The sequence below is a fragment of the Arachis stenosperma genome, chromosome 6 (genome assembly GCF_014773155.1).
Source record: "Arachis stenosperma cultivar V10309 chromosome 6, arast.V10309.gnm1.PFL2, whole genome shotgun sequence".
Classification (NCBI taxonomy): Eukaryota; Viridiplantae; Streptophyta; class Magnoliopsida; order Fabales; family Fabaceae; genus Arachis; species Arachis stenosperma.
This window is the reverse complement of record NC_080382.1, coordinates 63144666-63157486: the sequence shown is the minus strand read 5'-3', so window position 1 is coordinate 63157486 and position 12821 is coordinate 63144666.

Sequence of the window (12821 nt, the reverse complement as noted above, 5' to 3'; positions counted from 1 at the left end):
TTGAATCCTACTCAGAATACCACAGACAAGGTTTAGACCTTCCGGATTCTCTTGAATGCCGCCATCAGTTCTAGCTTATACCACGAAGATTCCGGTTAAAGAATCCAAGAGATATCCACCCAATCTAAGGTAGAATGGAGGTGGTTGTCAGTCACACGTTCATAGGTGAGAATGATGATGAGTGTCACGGATCATCACATTCATCAAGTTGAAGAACAAGTGATATCTTGGACAAAGAACAAGCGGAATTGAATAGAAGAACAATAGTAATTGCATTAATACTCGAGGTACAGCAGAGCTCCACACCTTAATCTATGGTGTGTAGAAACTCCACCGTTGAAAATACATAAGAACAAGGCCTAGGCATGGCCGTGAGGCCAGCCTCCCAAAGTGATCAAAATATCTAAAGAACAAAGGATTCCAAAGATCAGAAGATTAAAATACAATAGTAAAAGGTCCTATATATAGAGAGCTAGTAGCCTAGGGTGTACAGAGATGAGTAAATGACATAAAAATCCACTTCCGGGCCCACTTGGTGTGTGCTTGGGCTGAGCATTGAAGCATTTTCGTGTAGAGACTCTTCTTGGAGTTAAACGCCAGCTTTTATGCCAGTTTGGGCGTTTAACTCCCATTTAGGTGCCAGTTCCGGCGTTTAACGCTGGGAAATCTGAAGGTGACTTTGAACGCCGGTTTGGGCCATTAAATCTTGGGCAAAGTATGGACTATCATATATTGCTGGAAAGCCCAGGATGTCTACTTTCCAACGCCGTTGAGAGCGCGCCAATTGGGCTTCTGTAGCTCCAGAAAATCCACTTCGAGTGCAGGGAGGTCAGAATCCAACAGCATCTGCAGTCCTTTTCAGTCTCTGGATCAGATTTTTGCTTAGGTCCCTCAATTTCAGCCAGAAAATACCTGAAATCACAGAAAAACACACAAACTCATAGTAAAATCTAGAAAAGTGAATTTTAACTAAAAACTAATAAAAAATATACTAAAAACTCAACTCAAACTACTAAAAACATACTAAAAACAATGCCAAAAAGCGTACAAATTATCCGCTCATCATGTTGCGTTATTGGTTATTGTATATATGTGAATATTGTGAATAGCTTGATTTTTTTTTGATTGCTTGTTAGTCTTTGCTAATCTTAGTATTTTGTTTCATTATCTCTTATTAGTTTTTGTTTCTTATTTGCTCTTGCTATCATGAATTCTCACCTTGGCTATGAGTTTGGTTATAAACATGTTGTAGGAAATGAGGACTATAATGAAGATGTGTATCAAGGATGGGACACTCAAAGGTGGGAGGAACCATATGCTTATGATCAATCCTCATGGCAACAACCCCCACCAATGCACTATGAAGAAGAGCCATTCCATGATGCATACCAATCAAATGGCTATGGTGAATCTCCTTGTGACTTTCAAGAACCACCACCATATGCCTATGAATCATATCCTCAACATAGCCTCAACCACACTCACAAGCCCCTTCTTACCAACCACCTTCATATGACCCTAACCCATATCCATCCTACCAACAACCATATGAGCCATATGAACCACATATGGAGCCACCACCATTCCAACATCAATATTTTCAAGAGCCACCTCCTCCATATTATTACCAAGATGAACCACCTCCAATATACAAAAATTTTCAACCACAAGATGAATACTACTTTCCACCACAACCTCCCATGGAAGAATACTCATATCCATTGATCCAAGAGCCACATGATCCCAATCATATTATCCAAGAGGAACAAGAGTCAAGGGATCATCTCAAGGAAGCATTGGAGCAATTTCAAGCAACCATGGAGTGTGTTGTGCAACAAGTGGAAAGAATGGAAAATATTGAACCACCACAACTCTACCAAGAAGAACTACCTTCCTACTATGAACCCTTCCACCAAAATGATGAATCCTTCCAACCACCCCAATCTCTAATGGATGAAACCCTTGGTGTTCTTGTTTAAGGGCAAGAAGAGATGCAAAGGGATGTGCAAAATTTCATGGCCGCCTTGGATGCGGTAACAAATCAATTAGCCTCCCAATGCTTGAACACTCAAGAAACTCCCATGGCTACATGTGGAGAATCAAATGAAGAACATAGCATGAAGGAGAGATTGGAAACTCCGGTGGGAAATGAAGGAAGTTGCTTTGTATTGGAACAATTGGAGGAAGCTTTAATTGTTGAAAACAAGGAAGAAGTGGTAGAAGACTTAGGAGATGCGGAGCCTCCATGGGAACATAGAGTTGAAGAAAATCCCTCCAAGATGATTGAAATTGATGCTAGGGAGGAAAGTGCACACCTTCCAAGGCATATTCCATATGAAGACTTGGATGGGATAGAGCAAGAATTGAGTTCCCTTGGTGATGAAGATCAAGCATCAAGTCTTAGTGGTAAAGAATCCTTTGAGCATGAAGAACCTTCTCCGGTTGGATTTGAAAGCGTTAAGGAGGTAAATTTTTCTCACCCTCCTTATTATGATTTGAGTAAAGGAAAAGATTTAGATAAACTTGTTAAACAAAGGATTGAGATTAAGAGATCTTGTGAAGAGGTGGAAGTCCCTAGAAATAGAAGAACGAGGGTTGGCTATGCTTTGCCAAGATCTTTGGAAGCATCTTTGCCTAGGTTGCCATCTACACCTTCATTTGAGTGGGTGAAATTCATTTCTATTAGCTTTATTATCCCACTTGAATATGGTTTGCTTGAAACGGATGGCCAACTGAGGGAAGTTTGTGGGATGAAGCGTAAGCGAAAAAGGTTTTGTGGTGGGCGTTGCAAATCAAGGCTCATTGTGGTTGATGCATCAAACATGAGATATAAAGGTTGGAGCAGTGCTCAAATAGATGGGTCTAGGAGGATTGTTGGACACTTCATAGAGAATTCATCTTGCTCACCACCCGGTTGGACTAATAATGATGATCAACCTCAAGACGGGTGTGAAAACAAAGTGTGGGACCCCGGATCACAAGAAGAGGATCAACTTTGGGAGCCCCAAGCTTGTGAAGAACTCCATCAACACTTGGCTCAATCCATGAGAAATCTTGGGGCACAATGGAGAACCAAGCATCGGTGGGAGTTCCAAGATGAATACAAGCACAAGCCACCTTGATAAAAAGCTCCCCATAAGTCCAACTTAAGGACAATAAATAAAAGTGCTAGGTGGGAGACACCCCACCATGGTAAACTCTTTCCATACTCTTTTAGTTTGTTAATAAGTGAATAGAGTTGCCATTGTAGGTAGATTCTCATTTTCATTTTTATCTTTTGTAAATATTGGTAGAATTAGCTTAATTCTTGTTTTTATTGTTTTATCAAGTTTAGTTAGTAGTATAGTATGTTGAATAAGGTTTTAGGGTGTTTTGGTAGCTGTTTGGAGGATTGAAAGGCTTGGATTGGTGTAAGAACTTAGAAAAATATTTTTTGAAAAATAGAACACCATCCACGCGTGCGCGCACCTGACGCGTACGCGCACCTGAGCATTTTTCGACCACCCACGCGGACGCGCACTGTACGCGTACGCGTGGATGCAAAAATTCTACCCCAGCCAAAAACCCGAGAGTTAGGCCTGCGCTGTGCGAACATTGGGCTAAGGCACAAGTCTATGCACGCGTGCGCGCACCTGGCGCGTACGCGCACATGATCTCAAATTGGCAAAGGCACGCGCACGCACACTGTGCGCGCGCGCGTCGATTGCACGATCCACACTCCTGGTACTTTTACCCGAGAGTTGTGCCAGACTTGGGCCGACATTATGCCTCCGGCCTAACTCGATGCACGCGTGCGCGCACCTGGCGCGTACGCGCCCTTCAACCAATATGCACATCGGCGCATAAGCACGCATGACGCGCACGCGTCGGTAAAAAAAAAAAAAAGAGTTTTTTTTCTCATCTTCCATTTTCTTTTGTTCACTGCATTCGCATACTTCTACTCTTTCCATTTTCATTTTGTTTTTATAGCATGTTTTCAGTTTTTTTTCTAAGTACCATTTCAATAATGGTGTTGGATTCTTACACTCAATTGTTGAGAAATTCTTGCATTACTTTAGTGCTTTTTGACTTGTTTGATATTGTTGGGTGATGAAAATTTTAAATCAATGCTTCATCTTGTATGACTCTTGTGTCTTTGTGCATTGATATGACCTCATATTGTCTTTCATGACCCACTTCTTCTCATTTGAACTTGATGCTCAATACACTCTTCATGCTTTCACTTTACTCTTGCATCGAGCTTAATGATATGCCTTAGCTTACATTGTTTTCTCACTCACATGCTTAGCTACCATGTAATAGAGAACCATAAACCTACTTGGCATTAGCCCCCGCCTATGTTCTAATTGCCTTGATATCTTTGTTATAGGCTTAATTTTCTTTCTTTCTTTCCTTTTGGGTTGGCCACCAATACGGAGGGAAAGGAAAATTTCTAAATGGGGCAACAAACAAGTCATTCGCACTACCATTTGAGGAACTCATCGATTGTAGCAACCCGCCCACCTTGCTCTCCTTTGCGTGCACCGAGGACGGTGCAAACTTTTAAGTGTGGGGAGGTCGTCCGACCAATCGGCGATTTTGGGTGACAAGTTTCTAATTCCAACACTTTTGCATTTCATCCTAGGATTTTAGGATTTTTACTTGCATTTTCTTATTTTTGCATATATATACACAATAAGCTTAGTCAAAATAATGAAATTTTTCAAGATTTCTATCTATAGGGCACCAATTGATTTGAGTGAAAACTTTTCATAGAACTTGCTTGAATTATATATATCTTGTGGAATATGAATTTTTGAGCTAAGAACACAAGCTTGTGAGATTTGAGCCTAATGGTGTGGTTACATCTTATAACCACTTATTTTCCTTCTTGTGGGCATTATTCTCTTTCTATGATTGTAATCTTTGATTTGTTTGATTCTTTATGTCCATTATTTTGTGTATTCATGCATTTATATGATTGAGGCCATCATTTCATTAGCTCACTTATCCAAATAGCCAACCCTTTTATATTCCTTTGTTAGCCAATTTGAGCCTACGATTAACCCACTTGTTCTTAATTTTAGCACATTACAAGCCTTAAAGTGAAAAAACAATAAATGTCCTTATTTGGATCTTTGATTGGCTTAGGCTAGTGAGTGTGAGTGTCATCCAAGAGTGGAAAAACTTTGGGACATTGGTTGGGATAAAAGGGTGTTTGTGTTTTGTATTTTTATATTGGGGAATTGGTACATACTCATGTATTGATTAAATGTATAGACCTTATGCATTGATGTTCTTGTGTATAGTTTGAAAGAAAAAGAAAAAAAATGAAAAGAAAAAGAAATAAAAGTGAAAAAGAAAAAAAAAGAAAAGAAAAAAAAAATGTATATAGAAAAAGAAAGAAAAAGAAGAAAAAGAAAGAATAAAAAGGGGACAAAATGCCCCAAAGCAAAGTGTAGCTCAATAAAATCAATGCATAAGTGTTGTGAAATCAAAAGAAAATGCATGAGTATGTGAAAAAAGTGAAAAATGGGTAGTTAGGTTAGAACTTAATCGTATAGGATGTCATAGGTTAGGTGGGAAGTTTAAGCTTATCAAAGATTCAAATTTCAAACTCACTTAACCAAATATGCATCCTACCTTGACCCTAGCCCCATTACAACCTAAGGAAAAGACCTCATGATACTTGTATGCATGCATGAAATATATGTCGATTGTTAGAAGAAAAAAAAATCTTAGAAAGCATGATTAGGAGAGAATTGAGAGAATCAACCCTAAACACTTGAGCGAATAGAGTGCAAATACATCCGGTGAGGGTTTGATGCTCAATTACATGTTTCCACCTATGATCATCTCTTCATGCAAGTTTGAAAAAAAAAATATACTTAATAACTCAATTCAATTATGGATTAGACTTGCTAGTCCTTAGCCCTTGTGCATATATGCTTCTTGGGAATTAATTTATTTTGACCAAGCAATTGCATTCATTTAGATAGTTGCATATAGGTAGATTGCATTTAGTTAGTTCCCGTTGAATAAATGCCATACCCTTACTTCATTCTTGGTTTAAGCATGAGGACATGCTTGGTTTAAGTGTGGGGAGGTTGACAAACCCCATTTTGACGGTTTATCTTGTATTGATTTTAGGGGATTTTATAACCTTTTGCCCACATTTATCCATTGAAATAGCATGGTTTTATAACTTCTCCTTTAATTGTGCTTAAGAGTGAAAACATGCTTTTTAGGTCTTAAAATAGCTAAATTTAATTCTCCTTGATTCCATTAGATGCCTTGATATGTTTGCTAAGTGATTTCAGATTTAGAAGGCAAAGATTCGATCAAGGGAATGAAGAAAGAAGCATGAAAAGTTGGAGAACTCATGAAGAAATGAAAGAACCGGAAAGATGTCAAGCCGACCTCTTCGCACTTAAACGACCATAACTTGAGCTAGAAAGGTCCAAATGATGCGGTTTTAGTTGGGTTAGAAAGCTAACATCCGGGGCTTCGAAACGATATAAGATTTGACATAGTTGCTACACGTATGGTGGCGCGCACGCGCAAAGTACGCGCACGCGCCGTTGCTGCCACCTAGTTCACTTAAAGCAACATGTGCCCAGCGATTTTAGAAGCCTTGTGGGCCCAATCCAACTCATTTCTGATGCTATTTAAGCCAAGGATTGAAGGGGAATCAACATACTTTACATACTTTTACCATAGGTTAGTTACCAATTAGTTTTAGTTTAGTTCTAGAAGTTAGTTTCTAGAGAGAGAAGCTCTCACTTCTCTCTAGAATTAGGATTAGGATTAGGATTAGTTCTTAGATCTAGGTTTTAATCTTTGCTTTCTTCTACTTCTACATTTCAATTCTTTGTTGTTAGATTCATCTTCTTCTACTCTTTTGTTGTAATTTCCTTTATATTGTTCTTACATTTTGTTGTAGATCTAGTATTGTTCCTTATACATTTTCTTTCAATTCAATAAGAGGTAATTCTTAATAATTGTTCTTCTTTGCTTTTCTATTGTTGATCTCTTGCCTTTGTAGTTAGATCTCTCTTTAATTCTTGCAATTTATGTTGTTTACTTTTATTACCTATTATGTGTTTGTTGAAATGCCTCTTCTAGATATAGTATAGATTTTGTTCCTCTTGGCCTAGGTAGAGTAATTAGTGACACTTGAGTTATCTAATTCCTTTGTTGATTGATAATTGGAGAGATTGCTAATTGGTTTGGAGTGCACTAAAGCTAGTCTTTCCTTGGGAGTTGGCTAGGACTTGTGGCTCAAGTCAATTCATCCACTTGACTTTCCTTTATTTAGTAAGGGTTAACTAAGTGGTAGCAATGAACAATTCTCATCACAATTGAGGAGGATAACTAGGATAGAACTTCTAGTTCTCATACCTTGCCAAGAGCCTTATATAGTTGTTAGTTTATTTTCATTGTCATTTACTTTCATGTCTCTTATCCCAAAACCCCAAAACAACTCAAACCAATAACAAGACACTCTATTGTAATTCCTAGGGAGAACGACCCGAGGTCCAATACTTCGGTTTATAAATTTTAGGGGTTTGTACTAGTGACAAACAAATTTTTGTATGAAAGGATTATTGTTGGTTTAGAGACTATACTTCGACGAGATTTTATTTGAGAAATTCTAAACCGTCAAAAATCCAATCATCAATGCCTGAATAGTGCATATTTTTTATATTGAATTTTATGAATGTTAAAAGTGTTGGCTCTTGAAAGAATGATGAACAAGAGAAATATTATTGTTGATCTGAAAAATCATGAAATTGATTCTTGAAGCAAGAAAAAGAAGTGAAAAAAGAAGAAGAGAAGGAGCCGTAGAAAAAGCCAATAGCCCTTTAAACCAAAAGGCAAGGGTGAAAAGGATCCAAGGCTTTGAGCATTAATGGATAGGAGGGCCCAAGGAAATAAATCCAGGCCTAAGCGGCTAAATCAAGTTGTCACTAACCATGTGCTTGTGGCATGCAGGTCCAAGTGAAAAGCTTGAGACTGAGTGGTTAAAGTCATTATCCAAAGCAAAAGAGTGTGCTTAAGAACTCTGGACATCTCTAATTGGGGACTCTAGCAAAGCTAAGTCACAATCTAAAAAGGTTCACCCAAGTATGTGTCTGTGGCATTTATGTATCCAGTGGTTATACTGGAAAACAAAGTGCTTAGGGCCACGACCAAGACTCATAAAGTAGTTGTGTTCAAGAATCAACATACTAAACTAGGAGAATCAATAATACCATCTGAATTCTGAGTTTCTATGGATGCCAATCATTCTGAATTTCAAATGATAAAGTGAGATGGCAAAACTGTTCGGAAGCAAAAAGCTACTAGTACCGCTCATCTAATTAGAATCTGAGCTTCACTTAAAACTCTGAGATATTATTGCTTCTTGATTTCTTTTTATCCTACTTTATTTATCTAGTTGCTTGGGGACAAGCAACAGTTTAAGTTTCGTGTTGTGATGAGCGAATATTTTATACGCTTTTTGGGGGTAATTTCATGTAGTTTTTAGTATATTTTTATTAGTTTTTAGGCAAAATTCATATTTCTGAACTTTACTATGAGTTTGTGTGTTTTTCTGTGATTTTAGGTATTTTCTTGCTGAAATTGAGGGAGCTGAGCAAAAATCTGATTCAGGCTGAAAAAAGACTGCTGATGCTGTTGGATTCTGACTTCCCTGCACTAGGAATGGATTTTTTGGAGCTATAGGAGTCCAGTTGCCGCGCTCTTAATTGGGTTGGAAAGTAGATATCCAGGGCTTTTCAGCAATATATAACAGTCCATACTTTGCTCGAAGATAAATGACGTAAACTGGCGTTTAACGCCAGTTCCATGTTTCATTCTGGCGTTAAACGCCAGAAACAGGTTACCAGTTGGAGTTAAACGCCCAAAACAGGTTACAACCTGACGTTTAACTCCAAAAACAGCCTAGGCATGTGTGAAGCTCAAGTCTCAACCCCAGCACACACCAAGTGGGCCCCAAAAGTGGATTTCTACACTATCTATCTTAGTTTACTCATTTTCTATAAACCTAGGTTACTAGTTTAGTATTTAAACAACTTTTAGAGACTTATTTTGGACCTCATGACATTTTAGATCTGCACTTTGTACTTTTTGACGGCATGAGTCTCTAAACTCCATTGTTGGGGGTGAGGAGCTCTATAGCGTCTCGATGAATTAATGCAATTATTTCTGTTTTCTATTCAAACACGCTTGTTTCCATCTAAGATATTCGTTCGCACTTCAATATGAAGAAGGTGATGATCCATGACACTCATCACCATTCTCAACCTATGAACGCGTGTCTGACAACCACTTCCGTTCTACATGAGATTGGATGAGTATCTATTGGATTCCTTAATCAGAATCCTTGTGGTATAAGCTAGAATCCATTGGCAGCATTCTTGAGAATTCGGAAGGTCTAAACCTTGTCTGTGGTATTCCGTGTAGGATTCAGGGATTGAATGACTGTGACGAGCTTCAAACTCACAAGGGTTGGGCGTAGTGACAGACGCAGAAGGATCAACGGATCCTATTCCAGCATGAGTGAGAACCAACAGATGATTAGCCGTGCTGTGACAGCGCACCTGGACCATTTTCACTGAGAGGACGGATGGTAGCCATTGACAACGGTGATTCACCAACACACAGCTTGCCATAGAAGGAACCTTGTGTGCGTGAAGAAGATGACAGTAGGAAAGTAGAGATTCAGAAGACAAAGCATCTCCAAAACTCCAACACATTCTCTATTACTGCGTAACAATTACTAGTTTCATGCTCTTTTACTTTTTACAATTGAAACTAAAGAACCTTATTGGTATCCTGACTAAGAATAATAAGATAACCATAGCTTGCTTCAAGCCAACATTCTCCGTGGGATCAACCCTTACTCACGTAAGGTATTACTTGGATGACCCAGTGCACTTGCTGGTTAGTTGTACAGAATTACATAGTGTAGTGTAATTTTCGTGCACCAAGCTCCTTCTACACAAATGTCCATTAGGACTTGGTCCAACCTTTGATCAAAGTTGACCCTTCTTGTGAAAGGATGAAGATCTCCTTGCATCATTGGCAAGTTGAATGCCAACCTCACATTTTTCGGACTGAAATCTAAGTATTTTCCCCGAACCATTGTGAGCCAATTCTTTGGGTTCGGGTTCATGCTTTGATCATGGTTCTTAGTGATCCAGGAATTAGCATAGAACTCTTGAAACTGACTTGTTGGATAGGATTGGTGAGAGCTTCCTAACCTCTTCTCCGAATCTCTTGTCAGATCTCCGGATATTCGCCCTTTTGAGCTTGAAGGGGACCTCGGGGATCACCTTCTTCTTGGCCACAACTTCATAGAAGTGGTCTTGATGGACCTTTGAGATGAACCTCTCCATCTCCCATGACTCGAAGATAGAAGCTACTATCTTCCCTTTCCTCTTTCTAGAGGTTTTTCTGGCCTTAGGTGCCATTAATGTTTATTGAAAATCAAAAAGCAGAGCTTTTTCCAACACCAAACTTAAAAGGTTTGCTCGTCCTCGAGCAAAAGAAGAAAGAAAGGAGTAGAAGAAAAAGAAATGGAAGAGATGGAGGTGTGCGGTGAATTCGGCCAGGGGGGTTAAGGTGTGTGTGATGTGTGAAGTTGAAAGTGGTAAATAGGGATATTTATAGGGTAAGGGAGAGAGGGTATCCGTGTGGAAGTGGTTGGGTGTGGGAGGGAATTGGCTTGAATTTGAGTGAGTGGGGGTAGGTGGGTTGTATTATGGGAAATAGTGGATGGATGTGAGTGGTGAAGAGGTTATGGGGAAGAGGGTAGGATTTGATAGGTGAATGGTGTTTGAGGAAGGGTGTTATGGAAAGGTGTAAAGAGTAGTGAGAATGAGTTGGGGTAGGTAGGGATCATGTGGGGTCCACAGATCCTGAGGTGTCAAGGATTTCTCATCCCTGCACCTTTCTGGCATTTAAACGCCCTCTATGTGGCATTTCTGGTGTTAAACGCCAGGATGATGCCCATTTCTGGCATTAAACACCAGTCTGGGTGCTAGTTCTGACGTTTAACACCCATAATGCTGCCAGACTGGGCGTTAAACGCCCATTCTACTACCCTTACTGGCGTTTAACGCCAGCCAGACACCAGACACTCTAAACTGGCGTTAAACGCCAGTCTGTGTGCCATTTCTGGCATTTAACGCCCAGAATGGTGCCAGACTAGGCGTTAAACACCCACTTTGCTAGCCTTACTGGTGTTTAAATGCCAGTAAGCTTGCCCTCCAAGGTGTGATAATTTTTTGCTGTTTTTGATTCTTGCTTTAATTCTGCAGCTATTTTTGTGACTTCACATGATCATCAACCTAAAGAAGACATAGACTAACACTAGAAAATAAAAATGAGAAAGTAATTAATATAGAAAAATAAAATTGGCTTGCCTTCGGATCTCAGGAATGCTGTCTAATGTTCTAGCCTATACCACGAAGATTCTAATCTCATATTCAGATGCTCTATTTTCAGGAGAGACGATGTGAATCGTTGATTAGAGACCCAAGAAACTATACTCCGTCTGTCATCCAATGACTACGTTGAACATCATGTAGACCGCTTTGTGGTTGTCAGGCACGCAGATCTTGGCTACGCGAGTACTGAAGATAGAGGGTGATTGTCACGGGTCACCCCTTCAATCTGACTTAATTGAATTAAGTACAACAGTATATATTGGAGAAGAAGTAGCAGTGAATTGAATGAAAAACCATAGTACTTGCATTAATTCATGAGGAACAGCAGAGCTCCTCACCTTAATCTATGAGGTGTAGAAACTCCACCATTGAAAATACATAAGAACAAAAGGTCTAAGCATGGCCGAATGGCCAGCCTCCAAAAAGGGTTCGAAGAACTCCCAAAATGTCAAAGACCTCCAATACAACAGTAAAAAGTGTTATTTATACTAAACTAGTAAACTAGGTTTACAGAAAATGAGTAGATAGTGCAGAAATCCACTTCCGGGGCCCACTTGGTGTGTGCTTGGGCTGAGCCTTGAAGCTTTCATGTGCATAGGCTATCCTTGGAGTTTAACTCCAGCTTTAGTGCCAGTTCCGGCGTTTTACGCCAAAAAAGGGGTCTCTGGTGGGCGTTTGGACGCCAGTTTGGACCATCAAATCTCGGGTAAAGTATGGACTATTATACATTGCGGGAAATCCCAAGATGTCTACTTTCCAACGCAATTAAGAGCGCGCCAATTGGGCTTCTGTAGCTCAAGAAAATCTACTTCGAGTGCAAGGAGGTCAGAATCCAACAGAATCTACAGTGATTTTTGCATAAAAACTAATAAAAATATACTAAAAATTAACTAAAACATACTAAAAACTACCTAAAAATAATGCCGAAAAGTGTATAAATTATCCGCTCATCAGCTGCAAACAAAGGGCATTACCAAGATTGTGCGCATGCACAAGCTTGTGCATATGCACAAATGCCCTGTTCCAAAAATTTTTCTCTTAAAAACTAAGGTAATAAGCCTTAGTGCAATCAACATATCAACCCCAATCATACAAGCATTCATATATTCATGATCCACAAGCAATTTAACTTATCTAACTCAAAAGCATCAAACCAATCCTAAGCTAATCAACATAACACTAGAAAGCAATTAAGTCAGAGAACTATAAACAAAAGAAAAAGTTAGAACAGTGTTACCATGGTGGGGTGTCTCCTATCGAGCACTTTGGTTTAAAGTCCTAAGTTGGACTTGCATGAATTCATTGATCATTTGAAACCTCTCGAAGGAGGAAAATCTCCAACTCCTTGGCATGCTTGGGTTATGTGTGGTCCAATAAACTAGGCTT